The 15,627-nt window shown below is 40.5% G+C and overlaps 1 protein-coding gene across 6 annotated transcripts in view; it reads left to right on the forward strand.

Annotated features, from left to right (window-relative positions):
* LOC132905375 (protein split ends) overlaps nt 1–15,627 on the forward strand; it is a 117,272-nt gene that overhangs the window by 16,516 nt on the left and 85,129 nt on the right. The gene's annotated exons all lie outside the window — the stretch shown is intronic.

Raw genomic sequence — 15,627 nt, forward strand, 5'->3', positions numbered from 1 at the left:
TACATAATTTCGTACGTGAAATAGTTCATCGATCGAACGAATTTACGACTTTAATCGATCGATGCCGACGATTCTATTATTACGAGACGTTAACGTTCGGATCCAGTGTTTTTTTTTTTTTTTTTTTTTTTTTTTATAACGTTTATTGTCCAAGAAGATGAGTATTACATGTGTATGTTATTCACAATAAACAATGAATTTCGGTTGTAGGGTGGATTAGGCAAAAGTACCGATACGCGTCGGTACGACGTAGCCATGGTCTAATATGTGTCGTGGGTTTTAGGTTTTTGCGTTTATTTTTTTGTTTTTTTGGGTTTAAGTCGCATTGGTGCGTGATTTTTGTGTATTCTTGTGTGTGTTGTATTTTGTCCTGAAACTTGGCCGCAAAACAGGACTCCTCGGTGTATTACTTTTATGCGTTGTGGGATTTTGGGGGGGGGATGAGTGGGAAGGGGAGGGGGGTGTTAAATTATATTATTTACAATGATTATAGTATTTACATATTTACAGTACTTACATCTAGGTTATACGGTGGTAGTAATGGTTTTTTTTTTTTTTTTTGTCGAATTGGTAGTTTTCACTTATATTTTCTTATGGGTTTGGAATCCACCAATATTTTTTTGTGTTTCTTCTGTGTTTGTCTTTAGTGTATTTTTGGGGGAGGGCCATGTTGTACCTCCACCTGGTGTCTGCAGTCAGTCCGTTTAGGTTTTCCTCGTAGAGTATCGTTTTTATCCCTATTTTTCTTTTTATGTGGAAAATTATCGGGATATTGTTTTGGTCTTGGAGGTGTTCGGATCCAGTGTTCCTCTTACATTCTGACATTGTCCGACGCGCTCTAACTGTTTATATCTTCGGCGAAGAATTTTGGCGCTCACGCAAACGCGACGGGGACTGGGAGATCGGTGAACACGGATTCGACAGCGCTTTTAACGCAAGGTCAACAGCATCTATGCTGCTGCGCATTATTACGCACACATACACGTATATACGTGCATACCTTTATACACGCACTACTTCATCATCGACCGCGAGGCGTGGGGCGAAAGAGCGAACAACCGACGACACCTCTTTCCTTGTCTCTCTTTCTCATGCGTTTGTGTCACGCAGACTATCCATTATGCCGGTTTCACACCTGCGTTAATCAACATTTGTCCATTTTCAGAAGCATTTCCAGCTGGATATCGATCGACGATTATCTGTCTAACTGAATATTTTATCGGCACGTCGATTCGAAAATTATAGGGAAAAAGACACAGGGTAGTTATTTTCGTTCTTTATAGAGATTTCGATGTTTTGCGATTTAGAAGTTTCTGCGTTAACGTTTCTTAATGGCAACACTATCGACGATCAAAACAGGAAACTCGCGCGAGAAAGGTCAAGATGGAAGACGTGGAAAAATTCAAGGCAATGTGCAAACTTTTATTTGTGTATTCTATTACTGTGACTATTATGATATTGTGAATCATTGTGACCATTGTAAATCTATAGAATTATCTGACGTTCAATTATTTACTCTGCCGTGACAGTTCACTTCGTGACAGTTATCGTTTCTTAGTTCTCAGATCGAAGCAACAGTTCCGAGTCGCAACGTTTTCTGAAAACTTCGATCCGTTTCTTCCAGGCAGTCTGACCAAAGCGCTGACAAAATCGCGAGCGAAGTCCAAAGAGTCACAAATATGTAATTTATCTATGCTACGAATATGACGTCATCGATCTAAAATCGTAGCTGGCGAAAAGATTCGTTCGCAGATCACGGAGAAGCAGTTTCTTAAATTGCAATAACAAACGAGACTTTAAGCAGAGAATCGACCATTTGCAAGTGGACGTCGCGCACACAGAACCGACTTTACGTAGCCATCGTGAATAATCGACTACAGCGCGATGTCACGATCGCGAAGTATAAAGCGATTGCGTCAACCATTTTTGTTTTCGCTTCAAAGTTCATCTTCGTTGTGCGGTTACGACGCGTTCGAAATTAGCGCATTGGCGCTGTGCGGCGCGGACGCGAGTAGGCGTTCCAACGCGACGCGATTCAACGCAACGCGTTGAAGCATCGCGACCCGAACGCGCGATGTAACGCCGCGAAATTGCTGATTCTAGGAATGACGTGGGTTTCTGTAATGATTTTTAGTTAGCAACGCCGCGTTTACGCTTATATAACACGCGCGGTTTGCTTTAGCTCGTCGTGCAGCGCTTTAACAGCTCCCTGTTCTCGCCTCGCGTCTTCCACGATCCGTTTGTCCGACTTCTGCGTAACGTTTCCACTCGATTCCCTGGCGTTTGTCGATATTTCTTAGATATTAATAGGAAATCGAGTTCGCTGAATATCTGTTCTTACAGTTGCTGCGAAATCTATTTCCATATGTCGTTGTATTTGTTATACCGTGTTTACGCAACGATTAGTTAGCTTCAGGTATATTAAATTTCGTATTATTTGGCTTTCTCATATGACTTCAGAACATTCATACTAAAAGGACAGTTGACTGAAAATAAGGATACGTGCAAATATTTTTTGTAGTCGATGTAAGTGCTGCTAAATGTTTCAGTCCACCTGAGATTCCCTCCGAACCTATGATTCTTACAAATGCAATGAAATATTTTGAGATTGCCAGTATCTTTGACGGAAGAATTTAGGAAGAGAATAGAATTTATCGTGAAATTGGTGATCGTACAGACTAACTGATCGAGCATAAAAACTGATCATTATTTGCGCTGTTTGCCATTAGCGCGATTTCAAAAGTATTTTTAGTATTTTATTTCAGGAAAATACGGTCCCTAAAGGTTAAGTAAATAGCTGTAAATAAGGAAGGTCGTTTATTCTTCTACGTCGATACCATAAACCTTTGTATATCAGGAATTATTACTATATTAGGAATTGTTATCTTATATCAGGTGTATCAAGTAATATTCCATATCGTAAAATAAATCTTTGGATATATGTTTGGGTCAGCTAAAGCCTTCCAAACCTTCTGAAACAAAATTTGTGAAGAATTTCAGATAATGACACTGTAAAATTTGAAAATATATATAGTTCTATATATTTAACAGTTAACTTCGTTCGACGCGTATACACGTCAGTTCGAAACTTCATTTCGATGCGGTTGACGTGTAACAGTCGCGTCGTGTAAAATAAAAAATTATCATTTATTATAGAAATTCAAAATTTTATTAAAAGTCAATATAAATGACATTCAACGGTGTGTTTCCTTTATACTCCCAGTAAAACAATTATGTATTTTATAAAAAAAAGAAAATGAAATAAATGAACGATTGATTATTTGATCATTCTCTTTGATATATCGTTTATGCTATTATTTTACCCAATGCTTCGTGTGCTTTATTTTATCATTTTTTCGCAATTTTAATAACAACGCATCGTTAATTTTTTATCAAGTAAAAATGTAATTCCTCTTCGTTTTGCTTTACTTTTTTCGTAAAATTTATAATAAGAGCATCTACCGTGCGGACGACGTGTACAGTAGTCGTTGCTTGATTTTATCTGCGCACGTCGTAGTGAATTTTCGAAACTAAACTCCGTGGTTAACAGGTGAAAAATGTTTCTTACGATTAGATGGAAAGATGACGCAACGGAGTATGGCGGGTCAATTCGAACGGTTTTACAATGCTATTTCCGTTAAAATAGTTGTTTTTGTATTGATAGTTTTGATCGCGTTAATATGCGTTTATCAAGCTTATCAGAGTTGGCTGAAACGCTTCAATTGGTTCAAGGAGGATGTCAGGGAATCTTTCATCGACTTGAAGTTATACGATCATGACCACTGCGTTGTATTTTTCACGCATGTTCTTCATGTATATTTATTTTCCACGAGTATTATTCGTGCGTATTATTGCGCACATTGTTCATGTATATTCATGTACATCTTTGCTGGTTTTCCTTGTAAATTCATTAGTCGTTCTACGTTTTCTGCTTTGTAATAAAACCTATTGTCTAATGCTCACAAAAAAGCCATTGTTTTTTCGCTACGAAATTCTGTTTTATTATAGCAAAGATATTTCTTTATCAAAAACTACCGTGAAAGGATGGAATTATAGCACATTGGCGTGTTTCTTCGACGAAACGTTGCAATTTTCTACCGAGTTACAAGCACGTTTGCCTACAGCACCCGATGGTTACGAATCTTCAATTTTAAAACACTTTCACGGTAGTCTAGATCGTCGTTTTCATTTCTGTACAAAACTGGAATTTACACGACAATGAATTTCAAGCAACGTACGAAAGAAACAATCTTACATCGTATCATCGACGATAGTCGTACACATCTATCGATTTTTTAAACGATCGAACATGCGCCAAACGAAAACTAATTTCGACAGAACAGGTATCCAGTGGCAAGTTTCCCGTCTTTTCTCCATTTCCCTTCTTCTTCTCGAACAGGCTCGAAAACATAATTGATAACACGATCGCAACTCGTACGATCACAAGTGTGTCATTTAACTATCGACAAAGCCTAACACCCAAAAGACGTTCCTCCGCGTTAGCATTGGAAAATGAGAATTTTCAAAAAAAAAGAAAAAAGAAAAAGAAAAAAATGAAAACACGCGATTCGCGTGAAATTCTTTCATAGCCAATTGAAAGACATTATCTCACGTGCTTGCGATTCTGTCGCTTCAAAGTTCATTGGATTCTTTTGTTGACCCAAGATACGGATTTTTTGCCCCCACATGACCAGACATACGCGACAAGGCCGAACCATCGTTATCGTGTTCGTATTCGTGTAACGAGTCCTCGGACTTAATCGTCCGGCGTAAGCACATACAAGGCCATTCTCGTTATCGTTTACACATCCGTGTATCGACTTCGTTGCTGCGATACGTAAGCGTATCCTCTGCAGCCGCGTTCGTTCTAGGAAATCTATATACCCGTGGGTTTTGCGGTAAACGAGTCGTTTCGTCGTATCCGCGGGTATCTAGGTGACGCCTTCGTAAAAGCAATCTTCGTTAACTCGATCGAATCGTCGAATCGCTTTGATTTTTCTACGTTGAAAATACCGTGTGTGCGGAGATTGCGAGTCGACACGAAGCAGCTTTGATACCGAGCCAGTGGATTCTTCGTCGGAAGGTGAATACAACGATCGAGCGAATATAGGAATCTCAAGGATCTACGTAAATTAACCGACGATTAAATTGAAATTTAGCGATTATATTCCGCGATATGGAGGCACAGGATCGCGTTCATAACCGTGAATCGGTACGTAGACATCGTATGGACGAGAATCGATGGTCGAACGCGAATTTAATAAATTGAAAATTAAAGAGAGAATTGCGTGGAACGTTGCCATCTTTGGATGCATTTCGTCGAAGCTTACGCTTATTCGTGTGATTCTCTCTGTGCAAGTAATATTAATTTTAATTATAAATATTAATTTATCGGAACAAGCGATCATACTTGCAAAACGCTCCATGCCTTTAGCGTTATAACAGCAACGGTAATCATAGAGTATTGTTTGAATAATTTCCAGCTTTTCACACAATGTGCGTTAGATGCAAAGAAGCAAAGCATCCAACGAAGAAGCAAAGGGCCTGAGAAAAAGGAAAGCAACGATCGACGATTTGTTTTAGAACGTTCGTCCTTGACGAAATCTCGCGGAGCATCGCTTTTTGATCGATCGATGCTTCCGGTCGACAAGAATCGACAGTTTTCTTTTCCAATACAGTCAATGTCTATACGAAATCTACTTAAACCCTAAACATTATCAAATTAAACGTTTCGCGTACGTAACGAAGTTGAGGTTAGGTTGAGGTTAGGTTGTGTTGTTTCGTCGAAATTACAAAGAGGCGACGTGTTCGAAGGAGGAAAACCGTTACAAGAAAGAATTACAGCTGAGAATCTGTCGAAGGAGTTAGTAGTTAGCGATAAGAGATAAAGAAAGGTGTAAAACATCATCTCGGAATGGCCGAAGAAGTTTGGCGATTCTCTTCGAACGAGAAGTTGCGGAAAGGTTAACCCAGTTTAGGGAAACGATATCGGCAGGAACGAAATAAGAAGACTGCGTTATCCGAGCGACTTAAATCGCAGTCTCGTGGTCTCGAGCGAAGAAAACGATCGGGAGAACCTCCTCGGCTTCGCTCGATACTCGAAGGGATATTTCAAGCGAAGTAAGGTAACAGGTTCACATTGATAAAGTGGTTTGAAATTATTTCAATTGCGACCGACTCGAAGCCAAGTGACTCGACTAACGAGGACGAGCATAGTTGCTTGAAAGGATACTCGAAGCCAAGTAAAATAACGGCTTCATATTAGTAAAGTACTTTCAAACGGTTTCAATTTAAACGATTTAAATTCAACTAATCTGACTAATCCTTTCTCTTCCTTAATCGGCACGTTCGTGTCGTAGGTAAATACATATTTACATTTGGAATTTTCGAAAGATCCTTGTTGTATAGTTAAGCGATGACATTGGAAATTTATTGTCAACAATTCTACTAAAGCGATATACTACACTGGGTCGAATTAGCTCAAAAAAGACTGCAGGGATTAGTAGTAGGGAGTCTGTGTAATAGGTGTTTTCCTTTGTACCTGACAGATTATTTATTTACAGAAATATTTACTTGGGATGAAAAGAAGTGAATACCTGCACCTGTACAGAACAATTCGGTAGGTTTATTGCCTTGCCCCGACCGATTCTCTATACCTCGAAGTAGAAGGTACCCTTTTCCCGTGTCTGAATTCTTAGTAGAGAGATTCTTAGTTTCTCACGTAGGTGCGAGCGTATCCGTTAGAAAATACCGCCGCACATTCACGAAATATCGTTTAAACTAATGAAATAAGTGTAAATAGAAAATTAGTTTCTTAAAAAGTAATTATTAAAATCCTGCACCACACCAAAAGGCTACGTATATTTAATCGAAAACGACGAACTATTTACGTCGGACGATCGTTGCTTCCATTCAGGGCCGGCGCAAGGCAGATTCAGCGCGGAACCCGGCCCCGCGGTCTACGAAAATTACTCAATTAAAAAACATCGATTTTTGATTAACTTCTTACAGAATGATGATACCATCAACAGATGCAAGACATTTTTTTTTTTAGTGGCAATGATTCAGTTTAAGGGAGTGAGAAAAATCATCAAAGTTCAGTGTAACTCCATAAAGTGCTCATATTCTGGAAACCACTTTAGATAAAAAAATCTAGGCACCTTCAGAGAACTTTCATGTACTTTTTACAGAAATTAAACTACATAAATAGTTTATTGCAAAAGTCATATATGATTACAGATTTTGTACTTTCATTGAATCTTTTGTCCCATCAAAGCGAATTATGGATGCGAAAAAATATTACTTGGATTTGTTTGAAAAACTGCTTATAAGAAGTATATAATGTGTAACAGCGTTTGTAAATAAACAATTCCTCGTTGTAGAATTTGAATGTGTATTCAGGCCCCGCAGAATTTTTGAACCAGGTCCCGCAAAAGGTCACGCCGGCCCTGCTTCCATTCGAAAAGATAGTTAAAAGACGATTACGTAGTGGGGCATCGCGTGTTTCGAGAATTCTCGTGTCGTTCGAAGATCGCGGATCTGGTTAATTGGGAATACTAACCGCTGGTTTCTAATATTCGAGGTAGTACGATGTTGGAAGGTGTTGGCGCGTAGTCATGCGTGAATTTCATCATGAAGCTATCAGCGAGTACCGTTGCGGCTGTTAATTACGATTATCATCGCACTTTTATCATCGCTTCGGATAATCGCGTACACGAGCGTTGCTCATTAACGTTCCTCAAAGTTGCCGGTTTAACGGCCGTAAATTAACACTTTACCGGTTAATGTTGCTCTTAAATGCGGAGAATATACGAGCGACGCGGGAGTCGTGACGATAGGCCAGCAGATTATTCCGCCGATTTTTCCAATGTAACAACGCGAAATGTATTACGACCGGATTAACGACGAAATGCCGAGATTCGTAATTTTAGTAAATCAGACGCTATCTCGTGTCTCGTACATCCAATAGGCGGATTCGTTTATCAGCGATCAAGAACTGTCGGTTCCTAGCAATGTTTTCGTGTTTACGAAGACGATAGATAACGAATTCTATGCTTCAAGGCCTGTTTCACGATATGGAAGTGACATGGCGAGAAAATCTAAGCAACGTTCGGGAAACGTTACCTGTGATACGATAGTTAAACTTTACCGACCGATAGCCGACGATCTTTCTCGTTATTTGAGCAGTGATTTGTTATTCAATACTAAGGTATCTTGCTCAGTTGCGCCAGTTGCGTTGCTTTGTTAGCTGCCACAGTTTTATACCAATTTGAAAAACTTACCGTTCGCGATGAACGAAAAGAATGGTATTGGAGAATTTAAGCCGAAACAGAGCTGCCGGTCGAACCGCTAGCGATCAGTAAAGTGTTACGTTACAACGCCAATGGCTCTATCTTAATTGGTCGAAACGAACGAAGCGACAATTTTGTAAAAATCATCGGTTCTATTTAAAAAACAAATTCTCGAGTTTAACATATAACACAATAAGGAAAAATATTGTCGTAGCTTTTATGTCGCTCTAAATCAGATTTTATTATATTTTATGCAATTTTCTTAAATTTATTCCATTTTATGCAGCCTTGCGTATTATCCGCGTCATCGTGTACACTTACGCTTTTTATCTTTTGCATTTAGTTCTCTATCATAAATGCGTAAACGTCCTCGGTGTAACGAGTCACGTGTAATAGCACATAACGATATTACAACCCTAAGGCGGTGCATTCTGATTTTTCAGTGCGTATAAAAGCTGCCGTGCGATTTTTTTTTATTCGATCGCTTTATCCTAATATAGCGTACGGGAGAGAAAAAAAAGTTTACTTCCTGTAGGTGGCATGGGCCGCGGGTGAAACGTGTTAGAGCGGCTCACGCGATTGTAATTTTCCCAGAACTGACCTAACAAAAAAGTAGGTGATAAGCGTTATTTTAGAAGCTGGCTGGTATGGCGTACACTCTATTAAACCGCCAATAATATGGAATTTACGTAATCTCGGCGGAGGACTAAATTTATTAAGCTCGGAACGTACGAGAGAACGATGGTAATCGTACTTCTTCTTACGAACAAACTATCGTTTCTTTTGCTCTGTTATCGGCTGAAATGGAAATGTAAATAGTTACCGTGACCGGAATAAGACGAATAGGCGTAAAAAAAATTCGCAGCGAGTTTGACTGCTCTCCTAAACATCGTTGTTTCTCGTTTTATCTGGAAACGAGTTCTCCGGGCTTATCTTAAGATATTATCGATACAACAACAGAGTATAGATAGCAGAAGCGTTCGTTCTACTCTACGTTTTTAATCTCCTATCGATTATTTACCGCTGTCCGATCCAAAAGCAGCCGCGTTCTCAAATATGCCTGATAAACTTTCAAACTCGATTTTCTCAACAACGAAGCGTCTTACGAACAAACGTTGCTCTACACGAGATCTACTTACTTTTTCATAAGCGATCTCCTCGTGGCCGCTTACAAATAGTTGTTAAAAATTCTTACCTCGACTTTCCCACTGACATCCGTGTATGCAGCTCATAAAACTGACAACTAAGACGGAAAATCGTTCGTTCTTCGATTTGGCTGTCGCACGAAAGAAACGTGACTGGATGGATCCCTGGGTCGAGCCGTATCGTATCCGCTTGTAACGTGCTCGCACGGACTGGATCGCTCGATATTCGCTTATCTGGATAGCTCTCGTCTTGCACAACTGTGTCCTTAATCTTGAGCCCGGAGCGAAACGAGAGACAAGCGAGGCTCGATTTACATGTACACGCGGGCTACGACGGCGACGCCCGCAAAACCTACGTTGCTGTTGTGGTATTGGTGTTGGGTGGCGTGGTAGAAAGAAGAGAAGGCGGAGGAGAAGCAGCGTTACGCAATCGGCCAACGAACATTGCGCCAAGTGAATGAAACTGGCTCGAATCCACGAAACGAGTCCTTAGTTACGCGATGCTACCGCTCGATACCCAACTTGCACGATTTACGAACCATGATTTAACCGTGTGCGTCTTCGCGTTTCTTCCCATTTTCCTTTTCCTCTGTCCACGCGCTTCTTTCTCCTTCCTTCCCTTGCTTTCGTCTCCGTGTAATTTACATTTGCATTTGAATGTACATTTGCGCGATCACGGAGCCCGCTGTACACGTTCGTCGCGATACGATTCGGTGTTTCGTCGTACGTTTTTTTTTTTTTTTTTTTAAATAGTTTATTTAGCCAATATTTGATTTTTTTGTACATTTTTGAGATTCACAATAAACAATGAATTGAGTATAGTGTGTTTAGGCAAAAGTACCGATACGCGTCGGTACGACGTAGCCATGGTCTAATATGTGTCGTGGATTTTCGGTTTTTGCGTTTATTTTTTTGTTTTTTTGGGTTTAAGTCGCATTGGTGCGTGATTTTTGTGTATTCTTGTGTGTGTTGTATTTTGTCCTGAAACTTGGCCGCAAAACAGGACTCCTCGGTGTATTACTTTTATGCGTTGAGGGATTTTGGGGGGGGGGATGAGTGGGAAGGGGAGGGGGGTGTTAAATTATATTATTTACAATGATTATAGTATTTACATATTTACAGTACTTACATCTAGGTTATACGGTGGTAGGAATGGTTTTTTTTTTTTTTGTCGAATTGGTAGTTTTCACTTATATTTTCTTATGGGTTTGGAATCCACCAATATTTTTTTGTGTTTCGTCGTACGTAGTTGGGCCTCGGTGATTCGGCATCGGAAGCAACTCTCGCGTCGACGCACAGGAATCACGATCTCGTTTTAGTCGGCGAGTAAGTTCCCATCGGGTGGCAAGTTTCAACGCGTAGTGGGCGTCATCGATACCGAGTATAGTTCAGACGAGTAGACTGTCGTCATTGTATTTTGTTTTTCAATCCTTGGGGCAGCTTTATCCGACAGATAAACGACGAAAAACAGAGTCGTCCATGTGCGAATAATTTCAATAATCGCTCTGCTCGTTCGTTTTTAGCGCTTTCGATCGTCGTGCAACTGGAAGGCCCGTTCCTCTCCATCGGCCATCATCCTTTTGCCCGTCTCTTCTGAGTCTTCAATTTTTTATTCTTTCTTTTTTATAAACGACTTTTTATCGTCGATAAGAATACCAGAGCTGCAAAGTAATCAGATACTTTGCAGATTTCATAAAACGTGGGCGTCGGTGCACGCGTCGTCACATGTTTCCACGTGTCACAGGGGTCATAGGAGAAAAGCCGCGAATGGCTTCGCGAGCTCGCTGAAGCGACAGGTTTTTGTACTTAATTGGTCGAGCCGGTTAAAAACAGGGATTAGCCGAGAGGATGTTTTGGGATAGATCGTTACACGTTAAAGAAGATTGCGTGACCTAGTCGAAATTAGATACAGTTTTTTCGTATAATCGACTGTGAGTCGTAGATTACCTGACCATTTTATCTATGTAACAATGTGCTATGTTTAAATTGGTGGAATTCTGACGCAGAAAATAACATTTTCTCTGGGCATTTGATGGGAATGGAATAGATACGTCAGAAAGAAACAAACGATCCGTAATAAAATATAATTAGGCATCTGATTTACAATTTCTGTGCCATTTTCAATTCGCAATGTGTCGATACGGCGATAGAAGATGGTGCGATTTTAAGAAACCAGTTTGTCGAGAAATTTCAGGACATTTTAAAGAGATGGGTATAACATAAGAGTTAACAACCACCAAAACCCACTAGTTACTCAATTACTAGACACGACGGATCGGATCCGCAGGCTAAAAAGACATTACCCCTTAGATTTAAGCATTAGATTCAAACAAACGATAAATATTTATTAAACATGACTTTGAACCACACCAGAATAATTTACTTATAATTTTCAATGAAAATTGATTGTAAAATTCTTGCAAATAAATAAAACATTTTTTTTTTTTTGAAGAGATAAATCTGGTCTTCGCCTCATTAGTCTCGGGACATTTCCTGGCGTTCGGACGAAACGGATTTTCCATTATTTCTCATCTTCGAAGGCAAAAGAGATGGTCAGTCGGCCTGTTTTCCATCTAGACCACCCACGACGTGCATAACGCAACGAAACAAGATTTTACGCTGTTGCAAGTCCCACCGACGATTTATATCTTCCGTGACAATGCGAAAGATCTTCGGTCCTCGCGTTTTCAACGCGTATGGAAAGCTCTGATCTCGTTGCGAATCGCAAACAGAAAGTAACCGTAAAAATTGGAAAGTTGAAAAATGTCGAACTCGAAACGCGTTTCTAAGCGTATTTATAGGCAAACAATTCGACGAACTAACGAAACAAAGAAGGTGTTTGAAGTTTCTATGCAAAAGAGAAAGTTGAGTTTTCCTTTGTGACTGTTCGTTCGATACGCGAACGATTTCGTCGCTGCAACTTGGATCCATCGATGGCGGAAGCATCGTGCGATTTGACGAGTTTCAACTCGATGAGAACAATCGACGCGACTGTCGTGATTTTCATAAATACAGGAAACTACAGAAAACAATAGGAAACAATAACATCCGTACTCGCCGACGGTTTTCCTCGAATCAGAGTTTTCAAATCAAAAAGAAGAAACCTGCGATTTAACGAGGTTGATACTATAATAATATTACGTAATGTCGATTAATATTACGTAATTAAATAAGAGAACATCGAACACGTTGATTGTCACGCGAATTTTATATATTTTGCCCCGAGAGCCAAGACAGATCGAAACACACTACGACATAATTCGTTTCCTCGATTATATTTATTTAATTCTTGCTTTTCGGCCTTGAATGGCTTCCGGTTGCCAATCTTAAGAAAATGACGTGTCTTCGCAACACCTATTTCGTCTCCTTAATTATATCATAACAATAACAAATGAATTAATCAATTACAACCATAACGACCAATTTCGTTTAATTTCTGCAAAATATTACGTCGTATTTACTTTATTTCTCCCCCAATGTCGTTTCAATAAATCATTCGGGTCGTTGAAAATTCCTCAGTCCATGAAATTAATCTCGTCTGAATCATGGTAAAAAATCGAATAACGCGGATCACCGATAACCGACCATACCGTGTGCCTTCGATGTGTGCCAACTATACGAACACAGAACGTTAACGAAGGCGTTAGACGACGACGCCGCGACGGTTCGAAGCGAGAAGCGTGTCGCGCTGTTTCGATGATACGGCATCCCGACGCGCATTAAAAATACGCTCTACCTATTCATAGACATTTCCTTGGACACCGTTACATCGGTATAAACATTCTGCTGGTGCAGCAGCGCACAGTGAACGCAACAGTGCATTGCACTTCTAACCTCGAAAGAGCATTTGGTGTCTCGGCAAGACGTGCCAATTACTACGTTGCTCGCATGCTAAGCGCGCTCTCTTTTCCTCGGCGCACGCTTCTTCTTCGCCAAGCCTGCTCAAAAGCCTTTGCGTTTTTCCATCGATTTCGTTTCCTTACGCCCAACAAAATTCCTTCTCGGGCTGCTTCGACGATCGACGACCATCCTGTTGTTGTTCCTCTTTACACTTTTAACTCTTTGGAATATACCACGCGGACAACGAGTTCGTGGAAGCAATTTTTCTCTCTCGCATCGGCAACGCTGTGTCTGTTTCTCCGATCGAGACGCGTAAGCGATAGCCTTATCTATCATTGGTTCAAGTTTCACGATCGTACGACTCGTGGTTCGTATGCAGCGACAGTTTTAGTACGTCCTTGTTGTTAGTCGATGTCACAAGTGGATTCTCCAACACAACGAGGCACTACGCACCTACGTTTTGCTCGCTGTTTGCCTCTTTCTTGCTCATTTTAGTATCCTAGTCACTCGATCTCGAAAATATCACGCGATCGCGTCGTTTTCGGGATATAAAGACGATGCAGGAAGAAGCGACGAGGGCGCTAAAGGGCAGCTTTCGAAACGAGGAACCGCAGCACTGTTTTTCTATGATCGAAACATCGATCGATCTAGTTTGTACACGCGTCTAAAGAGGGCGACTACTTTGAAGGTGTCGACGTTGATTTTAACGAAGATCCAAATAAATAATTTTTATTAATTATCTCCACGAACTCTTTGCTCGTTGTTACGTTACGTTACGCTACGTTACGTTACGTTGTAGATATTAAATAGAATTTATGTTCCGAAGTTACGTACGTTTAGAAGAGTTTATCTATTTATCAAATTTAATAGTTTGATCTCGAACATTGAGTAAGTAAATATTAGGCCGAGTATTAGGTCGAATTGGACCGGTTAAAAAATTCACCGGCAAAAAAGAATCTTGAGCTTGGACGACCTACAGTGACGTTGTAATTTCATTACGAAACATTAGGGAACTTTGTATCTTTGCTTACGTACGAGATGCTCCTTTATCTTCTTATTTTTAATAGTTTGAATCGTTTGCATAAATCCATACTCGTCGGTATCGTCACACAACGAAACAGCCTCGAGCCATCAATTACGTACGTTTCCGTTATTTAAATTTCAATTTATTTTTATTTTCCTCGCACGAAACAATGCCGCTATTAATAGAATACAAAAGATGTTTTATAATCTCGAAGCTCAACACGTTACTGAGAAGTCCAAGTCACGTGATCGTGTAGCGTGACTGAAATTTTGTTCTCCTAAAAAGAATTCCATCCCAAGCAAATTACCACGTAGAAGCAAAATAAAACCTTCTAACGGAACGAATCGATTTCCACTTGTTGGGTATCTGCGCTAAAACGTAATAATAACTAATCGTTGTTACTGTCGAGAGTTTTTTCCTTTCTTTTTTTTTTCTGAGAAAACACGGAATTAAAAATACGATAATATAACACGAAGTATTAGAAAACAGCATGGTATTCCGTACATTTTACGTATTCTTTCGCGTTACGTAGTACGTCCTCTGCCATTTTGCATTTTCAAGTTTCCTATAGACGCGCGCGAATCAGTCTTCTTGTGTGACCTGCGATTCCTAAAGTCCTCGTAATGGCTAGAAGCAACTACGTTTGGTCCGTTGGGACCGATGGCGAAACGCGGTTTCCGCCGCGCCTTGCTTTCGTTAAAAGACGTAAACAGCGGTGTAAATCCGTTTCGAACGACTTTCTGGGAAACGAGGAACAGCGGGCATCTCGGTGAAACGACGACCAGCAAAAAAAAAAAAAAAAAAAGAAAAAAAGAAAAGTCAAGAAAAAGAAAGAAACACGCTCGTTTCAGAATCGTTTGCTTAAACTCGAGCATTTTCGCGAATGTAAAAGCGCTCCTCGGCGGACATCGACGAATCGAACAGGTAGATGATCACAGAACTGGTCGGTTATCACCGGTTATTACAGACCCGACTACCGGTCGGTTGTCCGGCTGAACCTCGCGAAACGCTCGACGATTTCGTTTCTTTTTCACCGTTTCCTCTTGCATTCCCTTTTCGCCCGTGCGCCGCGTTTTTCCTCCTCGCTCTTTCCGTTTCTTTTCCCTTCTTTCCACGAGCAAAACATCGTCCGATCGATTCCCACCTACCACATCGTCCGTCTTCGTCGCGTTCTTTGTCGCTTAGTCGCGCTTCGCGATCATCCTGCTCGGTCTCGCGCTTCCGTTCTCCGCCTTTCCTCGTCATCCTCCGTTCTTCGTTCGATTTTTATTCTTATTCCTTAGCGACGCGTAACGAGAGATCGTGTTTTCTTTCCGGTCGACGTGCC

The sequence above is a fragment of the Bombus pascuorum genome, chromosome 3 (genome assembly GCF_905332965.1).
Source record: "Bombus pascuorum chromosome 3, iyBomPasc1.1, whole genome shotgun sequence".
Classification (NCBI taxonomy): Eukaryota; Metazoa; Arthropoda; class Insecta; order Hymenoptera; family Apidae; genus Bombus; species Bombus pascuorum.